The sequence below is a fragment of the Mizuhopecten yessoensis genome, unplaced genomic scaffold (genome assembly GCF_002113885.1).
Source record: "Mizuhopecten yessoensis strain PY_sf001 unplaced genomic scaffold, ASM211388v2 scaffold10545, whole genome shotgun sequence".
Taxonomy (NCBI): Eukaryota; Metazoa; Mollusca; class Bivalvia; order Pectinida; family Pectinidae; genus Mizuhopecten; species Mizuhopecten yessoensis.
The window spans coordinates 129,998-139,650 of record NW_018408600.1 but is presented as its reverse complement, the minus strand read 5'-3'; the positions used below and the strand labels follow the sequence as shown (position 1 = coordinate 139,650).

The 9,653-nt window shown below is 38.6% G+C and overlaps 1 protein-coding gene across 1 annotated transcript in view; it reads left to right on the top strand.

Moving 5' to 3' along the window:
* Positions 1–4,553: 4,553 nt before the first annotated feature.
* Positions 4,554–9,653, top strand: part of LOC110461035 (sodium- and chloride-dependent glycine transporter 2-like) — a 43,012-nt gene continuing 37,912 nt past the window's right edge. The window contains exon 1 of the mRNA XM_021514307.1: positions 4,554–4,668. The gene's annotated coding sequence lies outside the window, so the exon portion shown is untranslated. The remainder of the gene's footprint in view (positions 4,669–9,653) is intronic.

Genomic DNA, 9,653 nt, shown 5'->3' with positions numbered 1-9,653 from the left:
GGTACAATGAGGACAAAAAAGATGGGATCAGTGTCATAATCATAATCTGAGTTAGCTAGGGCTATTGGGTAATCTGAGGAAGGGCTGGTTGATTTAGCTGAAAAATTATAATCTAGCCTCTAGGGCCTTTAGTTAACTGACATATTGTATCCCGACAGGTCAGGGTAATCAAATGCGGTTAGAAGATTGTATTTAGGTGAATAATGAATTACAATATTGCAAAGGACTACTACTTCAACAAAAAGTCTGAAATCTGATAAAGAAAATTAATTCTAAAAGGTTGTTGATACAAGATTCATATTGAGAATGTTTGAAATCCGCCATATACCTCCTACATATAAAGTCAACACATGACATTTACCTTCTGCAGAAAGCTGTTATAAATCATTCAGTCAGTCCTTTAGATATCTCAGCAGTTGGCGTAATATAACAACTCTTTTGCGAAGTTTTAAATTTTCTATCAAAAATAATCAAACAGCTATACATGCTCGACGTGTCCTCTGTAATAGACCGGTTTATGTTCTTAACAAAAGCTACATATAGAAGGCTGCTTTACTTCATCTTTGGTTCTGACAGGGTCTTATCACTAATGGAAGGATAATCGGTATAAGGTATACGATGTGAACGTGTACATGTACGTGTACGAATTAAAAAACCTGTACATGTACAAGTCATATATATATTAGATATAACATATGTAAGTGTACAAATTAAAAAAACTGTACATGTACAAGTCATATACATATAAGATATAAGATATGTAAGTGTACAAGTTAAAAAACCTGTACATGTACAAGTCATATACATATAAGATATAAGATATGTAAGTGTACAAGTTAAAAAAACTGTACATGTACAAGTCGTATACATATTAGACATAAGATGTGTACGTGTACAATTTTCAAAAACTGTACATGTACAAGTCATATACATATTAGATATAAGATGTGTAAGTGTACAATTTAAAAAAACTGTACATGTACAAGTCATATACATATTAGACATAAGATGTGTAAGTGTACAATTTAAAAACACCTGTACATGTACAAGTCATATACATATTAGACATAAGTACGTGTACAATTTTCAAAAACTGTACATGTACAAGTCATATACATATTAGATATAAGATGTGTAAGTGTACAAATTAAAAAAAAATGTACATGAACAAGTCATATACATATTAGATATATGATATGATGGCCGCTATCGGCCATCGTAGTTACCTAATTCTGGTACATTGCTTCCAATCCCGACATTTGATACTGTTCTGAAAGGATCTGATGGCCGAATGCACAACTCGTGTAGCAAAGTTGGGTCAGTCTTGATGTAAAACATGGTGACATGTGGACAACGACATTTTATAGCGGCAAGTGACTGTTATCACAGTGGAAATGTGCAGTATATATTTTCGTACTTAACCGACAGGCCCAACATGAGGTTGTTAAGGGTTTGTTTCTTAATTTCCCACTTATGGCAAAAATGTGTTGGTATAGGAGAAGAAAGGAAAGCAACTACACTCCATAGATAAGTACATTAATACCACCCAAACATGTACTCACCACAGTTTTACAGTAATATCTTCATGATCCATTATTTCATGTATTATAATTGCAGCAGTCTTTAAAATTTAAAGGAATTGAAACTAAAATTATGGACAGAGAAGTTGTTTAGTTACTTTGTTAAAAACTTTTTCTCAAAATTTAAGTCATTATTAGTCATTTTCAAGATTGTCACTATTCAATGCTTCGTTACTTGAAACTGCATGGTGATCGGATCTGTACATTAATAATATTCAGTGAGATGTTCCGTAATGGAAGTATGTTGTTTGTTCTGTTGGAATGTATAAACATACCTGCAATCAGTTGGAGCTCATTGTAGAGGTTCGCAAACACGCTGATGCTGAAAGGCTGGTATATTAAAATTGTCTCAGAATGGTATAAGCTTTGAGAAGAGATACCAAAAATGACCTTATATGTAACGATGTCATTATGAGATATGTGCCACAAAGGATATTTTTCAATATTTAATTAATGAAACTCAAGTGTAATTGGTAAGCATGGCGCTGTGTGTGGTGACAGGGACACTGTGTGTGGTGACAGGGACACTGTGTGTGGTGACAGGGACACTGTGTGTGGTGACAGGGACACTGTGTGTGGTGACAGGGACAAAGTGTGTGGTGACAGGGACTCTGTGTGTGGTGACAGGAACTCTGTGTGTGGTGACAGGAACTCTGTGTGTGGTGACAGGGACAATGTGTGTGGTGACAGGGACACTGTTCGTGGTGACAGGGACACTGTGTGTGGTGACAGGGAAACTGTGTGTGGTGACAGGAACTCTGTGTGTGGTGACAGGAACTCTGTGTGTGGTGACAGGGACACTGTGTGTGGTGGGACAATGTGTGTGGGGGCAGGGACACTGTGTGTGGTGACAGGGACACTGTGCGTGGTGACAGGGACTCTGTGTGGTGACAGGGACTCTGTGTGGTGACAGGGACTCTGTGTGGTGACAGGGACTCTGTGTGTGGTGACAGGAACTCTGTGTGTGGTGACAGGAACTCTGTGTGTGGTGACAGGAACTCTGTGTGTGGTGACAGGAACTCTGTGTGTGGTGACAGGCACTCTGTGTGTGGTGACAGGGACAATGTGTGTGGTGACAGGGCCACTGTTTGTGGTGACAGGGACACTGTGTGTGGTGACAGGGACTCTGTGTGTGGTGACAGGGACACTGTGTGTGGTGACAGGGACTTTGATGTGCCATTATTACAAACACTAGACGCGGTCTGTTAGAATCTCTGATGCTGCTATCATAAATAGATGTGTACAGGTGCAGGTAATGGTTCTGGTCTTGAACAATGCATTAATGCTACGGTAATCGCTGTGTTGTAGTGAGGTCCACGTATGGGGTGTTTGTAGGTAACACAGTGTATCATGTGACGTACGTAGCGCGAGGCGCACGTGCTTTGTCCGAGTTACAGGTGAGTTGTACACGCTTTTGCAGCACACCAGGACAGAAGCTATAGTGTGATACTCAACCGCCCACCCCCTACCCGGTTTGGTCAACAAACTCAAGAAAAGTATGTTTCATGGACTAGATAATTACCAGTTTTCGGGCCACGGCGATCATACTTCTGTTTGTGTCCATTTTATTTGTAAATGAAACGTTAAAGCCCTAGCTACAGTTGTTTCTATTCTGAACACAGTGTGTTGAGCTTTATTAGATAAATAACTTCGTTTGAACTGACGAAGTAGAACACAATATAATATTATTAGATATACAACGCGTAAAGGATACTTTTATTCAGAAATGAGAAACATATTCGAGACATCTTCAAAATGTTTGTTGTATCATCACATTGTTGACCGTTTTGATCTACAATTTTATTTTACAAAACCGCCATTTAGAAAAAAAAATGTATTCTTGCGAAACATAGATTGCAAGCACATAACCTTAATATAGAGACAGGTAGATATAATGCAGTGCCTCGAAACCAGAGATTGTGTACTTTCTGTGATCTTGGAGATGTCGAGGATGAGTTTCATTTCATTCTTATGTGTCCTGTGTTTTTAGAATTAAGAGTATCGTATATCATGCCATATTGTCGTATTCGTCCTTCTGTGTTTAAATTAATAGAGCTACTGTTTAGCAAAAGTTTTAAACTTATTAGAAATTTAAGTAAGTATTTGATTCATGCAACTGTTAAGGGAAGTCGTATATTATGAAATATAAGCTGTATCAAAGTCTTGCTATAAACGTTTTGTTACTGTATAATGCGACTGAGATCTATGTCTTTTACTTCATAATGAGTTATAATTTCATTTCATTTTATAATATATAGTACTCGTTCTACCTTCATGTTGAGGTTGTATGATTGGCTTTAAGTTTTGTTATTTCCTAGATTTTGGTTAGATTAAGGCTTTATTTGTATTATTTCATAAACAACTAAATTATGCAACTAAATTATGCTTCATAAGAGTCCGCTAAGTTTCCTTAGGAAAACCTTAGAGTTTTCCTAAGGTTTTCCCAAACTTATGACAATTTCATAATTTGTAAATATTATGTATGGAATTGAATCTATTGCATATGTTCTCCGCCATTGTACAAGATATTTGTAAAGTATTTATCTATATGTATATTTCTGTACGCCTTCGGAACACAGTGTGTTGAGATTTATTTGATAAATAACTTCGTTTGAACTGATGAAGTAGAACACAATATAATAAATGCTGTGCTTATACTGTATATATGTATGTCTGTAATGGATATCTTGTCATCTGTAAAAGGCTTTGATAGGCAATACAGGTGCCAAACCCCTGGAACGCTAGTTAAAATCAAACTGATTTAACAAAGCAACGATTACCCGTTTGTATAATTGCCTGTCGCAATCTTTTTTTGATTCATGCAGCAACAAAGACTTTTAAAGATATCAAAATGTCGGTGACTAAGAAAGAATTTTAAATATTACCTTTATTACGTAATCAAGGTAATGTTGGCATTCATGAAAATTGAGTAAACATGTAAACTAGATCGTACGATAGCGAGGGTGTAATGAGTCTCTAGAACAGCGAAGTCCTGTCCTCGCACACGGATGACGAGGAACCAGAAAACCCGCCATGTTCTGCAGGCTTAAACTGTACCTGTGTAGGTGACTATTTATCAACATTAAAGGTAAGATTTGGCTTGTTTTCTTTTACACACTATGATCTTGTCCTTCATGGTAGAAACCGGCATATTGATTGGCGATGATCTTCCCAAATGAGGTATAAATGTCTCTTCAGCAGCTGCTCTTGTCAATATGGAAATACATTTTCAAACTGTTTTGTCTTACTCGTGAAATTATTTACTCTTTCTCTAAAGGAATTGGACCTTTCGATTTGTCGCTTTGGCTGAAATCCAACACCACAATCTGGCGTAAGCTATGTGTCAAGTTCCCGTGAAAGGGTTTAAGATGTGCAGTGAAGTGTGATAACGTTTGATTTATAGCACTCACTTTTATATTGGAGAAGTATAAAGTACATTCCATTTCGCTATTGACACGAGAGATATCAAGAGGAATCAACATTGTGACCCTCAAAAATAGTGATGGAAAAGTTTTCCGCGTGAAAATTTTCCTTCCCTGAATGGACTCGAATCACCCCACTTTTATCATTCGTTTTTTAAATCGTCAATGCATCGAAAAGGTTATGGAAGCCCATAGATATGTCGCCGTATCGTGGAAAACTACCAACATAATGAAGGTCGTTCGTTTCCGAGCTTCCAAACAATAATCTTAAAGTCTGTCTCAAGTTGGTATGTTATATTGTATAACATAGGTGTAGCTCTCTATTTGGGTTTTAGGGTATGTTACGTAAGGAGAATTGTAAAAGGGGTGTATGTTATAGGTTTAAAAGGATTATGAACATTACAATATAAAGCTTTATCCAAACGATCAAAGTAATCGAAAAGACAAACATAAGCTTGTTTTTCAGATATTAAGAATAACATAAAAGCATTAATCATGATACCTTTAAAAAAAAAAAAAACGTTTTATATCCAGGTTTAGAATAGTACACACAAGGCTTATCTGCACCGACATTTCGACTGTATTTTGTGTTCATCAAAACTTGTGTTCATTTAACTTGATATGGAAATGTCAAATAATATCAAGCGATGCTAAATATGAGTATAGTTTTAATACTATGTTACAGTTCGTCTCTGTTTCTTATTTTACTGTTTCTGGTACTTTGGAATATGAACATTACACTTGAAATAATATTAACGTGTTAATCACGTAAGTTCTTTTTTTTTTGAAATCTCTTTGTTTAGGAATGATACTGACGAGACATTGACGTAAATCCGATTTCTTTTATGGCTGATAAAATGATGATCCGATTTTTAAAATTTTAAAATTTAAACTTTATTGTAAAATATTTACACGCAGTGTGACACATAGAAAGTGCTAGAATTATAACTGATGTTCAATTTATATACAGTTGAAAACAACCACGGGGTGATTGGGATTAGAATAAGACCATAAGTATTTACTTTTTTAAGGGTATACGCTCTCCACTACGTAGTATACTTCCAGGAAACAGCACATCACCTATAACCTCATTTATTAATCATGTGTGAAGCATCGACGACGACAGACAGTTTTCAATATATTTAAACACAACGTAACGAAAAGGATATGTGGATGTTTACGTCTCAAAATAACAGGACAAAATCGGAGGTAAAAAGATAGGGAAAAGGTAACACTGATTAAATCAAAATATCAAGGAACCGTCAAGAATCACATGCAAATGTGAAATAACGTGCTCCGGCAGGGTAAGCGTTTAATATTCTCCAGCAAGGTAAGCTTAATGTTCTCCAGCAGGGTAAGCAGTTAATGTTCTCCGGCAGGGTAAGCAGTTAATGTTCTCTGGCAGGGTAAGCAGTTAATGTTCTCCGGCAAGGTAAGCGGTTACTGTTCTCCGGCAGGGTAAGCAGTCATGTTCTCCGGCAGGGTAAGCGGTTAATGTTCTCCAGCAGGGTAAGCAGTTAATGCTCTCAGGCAGGGCAAGCGGTTAATGTTCTCTGGCAGGGTAAGCAGTTAATGTTCTCCGGCAGGGTAATCGATTAATGTTCTCCGGCAAGGTAAGCGGTTAATATTCTCCAGCAGGAAAAGCAGTTAATGTTCTCCAGCAGGGTAAGCAGTTAATGCTCTCAGGCAGGGCAAGCGGTTAATGTTCTCCGGCAGGGTAAGCAGTTAATGTTTTCCGGCAGGGTGAGCGGTTAATGTTCTCCGGCAGGGAAAGAAGTCATGTTCTCCGGCAGGGTAAGCGGTTAATGTTCTCCGGCAGGGTAAGCAGTTAATGTTCTCCGGCAGGGTAAGCGATTAATGTTCTCCGACAAGGTAAGCGTTTAATATTCTCCAGCAAGGTAAGCTTTATGTTCTCCAGCAGGGTAAGCAGTTAATGTTCTTCGGCAGGGTAAGCAGTTAATGTTCTCCGGCAGGGTAAGCAGTTAATGTTTTCCGGCAGGGTGAGCGGTTAATGTTCTCCGGCAGGGAAAGAAGTCATGTTCTCCGGCAGGGTAAGCGGTTAATGTTCTGCAGCAGGGTAAGCAGTTAATGCTCTCAGGCAGGGCAAGCGGTTAATGTTCTCCGGCAGATAAGCAGTTAATGTTCTCCAGCAGGGTAAGCAGTTAATGTTCTACAGCCGTTTAAGCAGTTAATGTTCTCCGACAGGGCTAGCGGTTAATGTTCTCCGGCAGGTAAGCAGTTAATGTTCTCCAGCAGGGCATGCGGTTAATGTTCTCCGGCAGATAAGCAGTTAATGTTCTCCAGCAGAAAAAGCGGTTAATGTTCTCCATCAGGGTAAGCAGTTAATGTTCTCCGGCAGGGTAAGCGATTAATGTTCTCCGACAAGGTAAGCGATAAATGTTCTCCGGCAGGGTAAGTGGTTAATGTTCTCCGGCAGGGTAAGCGGTTAATGTTCTCCGGCAGATAAGCAGTTAATGTTCTCCAGCAGAAAAAGCGGTTAATGTTCTCCAGCAGGGTAAGCAGTTAATGTTCTCCGGCAGGGCAAGCGGTCAATATTCTCCGGCAGAGTAAGCAGGTAATGTTCTCCAGCAGGGCAAGCGGTTAATGTTCTCCGGCAGGGTAAGCGATAAATGTTCTCCGGCAGGGTAAGCGGTTAATGTTCTCCGGCAGGGTAAGCAGTTAATGTTCTCCGGCAAGGTTAAGCGATAAATGTTCTCCGACAGGATAAGCGGTTAATGTTCTCCGGCAGGGTAAGCAGTTAGTGTTCTACAGCCGTTTAAGCAGTTAATGTTCTCCGACAGGGTTAGTGGTTAATGTTCTCCGGCAGGGTAAGCGATTAATGTTCTCCGACAAGGTAAGCGGTAAATGTTCTCCGGCAGGGTAGGCGGTTAATGTTCACCGGCAGGTAAAGCAGTTAATGTTCTCCGGCAGGGTAAGCGGTTAATGTTCTCCGGCAGGTAAAGCAGTTAATGTTCTCCGGCAGGGTAAGCGGTTAATGTTCTCCGGCAGGGTAAGAGGTTAATGTTCTCCGGCAGGGTAAATGATTAATGTTCTCTGACAGGGTAAGCGGTTATTTTTCTCCGGCAGGGTAAGCGGTTAATGCACCAAACGTGACCCCCGAGATGATGTGTCCTGGTAAGTGCTGGTTTGTATCTCTGGACGTACACTGGTAAGAGACCTGTGCATAACAATATAGCAATACCGTGTCACCCGATAATTTATTTTCTTTGTTCCTCAACACGATCTCCTGCACAATGCAATTATGAAGATCAAGCGTTATGTTAGGCGCATGACGGACCTTTTTAAACTTAAAACATGTTTTTTATTATCCATCTGTTCATCCTGTTACAACTGTACATTAAGTGAAACAAGATAACTACAACTGTACATCAAGTGAAACAAGATAACTACAACTATACATCCAGTGAAATAAGGTTTCTACAACTGAACACCAAGTGAAATAAGGTTTCTACAAATGTACACCAAGTGAAACAAGGTTTCTACAACTGTATATCAAGTGAAACAAGATAACTACGACTGTACATCAAGTGAAACAAGATAACTACGACTATACATCCAGTGAAATAAGGTTTCTACAACTGAACACCAAGTGAAATAAGGTTTCTACAAATGTACACCAAGTGAAACAAGGTTTCTACAACTGTATATCAAGTGAAACAGGTTTCTACAACTGTACATCAGGTGAAACAAGGTTTCTACAACTGTACATCAAGTGAAAAAAGGTTTATACAACTGTACATCAAGTGAAATAAGGTTTCTACAACTGTTCACCAAGTGAAACTGGTTTCTCTAAATGTACACCAAGTGAAACAAGGTTTCTACAACTCTATATCAAGTGAAACAGGTTTCTACTACTGTTCACCAAGTGAAACAAGGTTTCGACAACTGTACGTCAAGTGAAACAAGATAACTAAAATTGTACATCCAGAGAAGCAAGGTTTCTACAACTGTACACCAAGTGAAACAGGTTTCTCTAAATGTACACCAAGTGAAACAAGATAACTACAATTGTACATCCAGAGAAACAAGGTTTCTACAACTGTACATCCAGTGAAAAAAGGTTTCTACAACTGTACATCAAGTGAAACAAGGTTTCGACAACTGTACGTCAAGTGAAACAAGATTTCTACAACTGTACATCAAGTGAAACAATGTTTCTACAACTGTACACCAAGTAAAACAGGTTTCTACTACTGTACATCCAGTGAAACAAGGTTTCTACAACTGTACATCAAGTGAAACAAGGTTTCTACAACTGTACATCCAGTGAAACAAGGTTTCTACAACTGTACATCAAGTGAAACAAGGTCTCCACAACTTTACATCAAGTGAAACAGGTTTCTACAACTGTACATCAAGTGAAACAAGGTTTCGACAACTGAACATCAAGTGAAAAAAGGTTTCTACAACTGTACATCCAGTGAAACAGGTTTCTACAACTGTACATCCAGTGAAACAAGGTTTCTACAACTGTACCTCAAATGAAACAGGTTTCTACAACTGTTCAACCAGTGAAACAAGGTTTCTACAACTGTACACCCAGTGAAACAGGTTTCTACTACTGTACATCCAGTGAAACAAGGTTTCTACAACTGTACATCAAGTGAAACAAGGTCTCTACAACTGTACA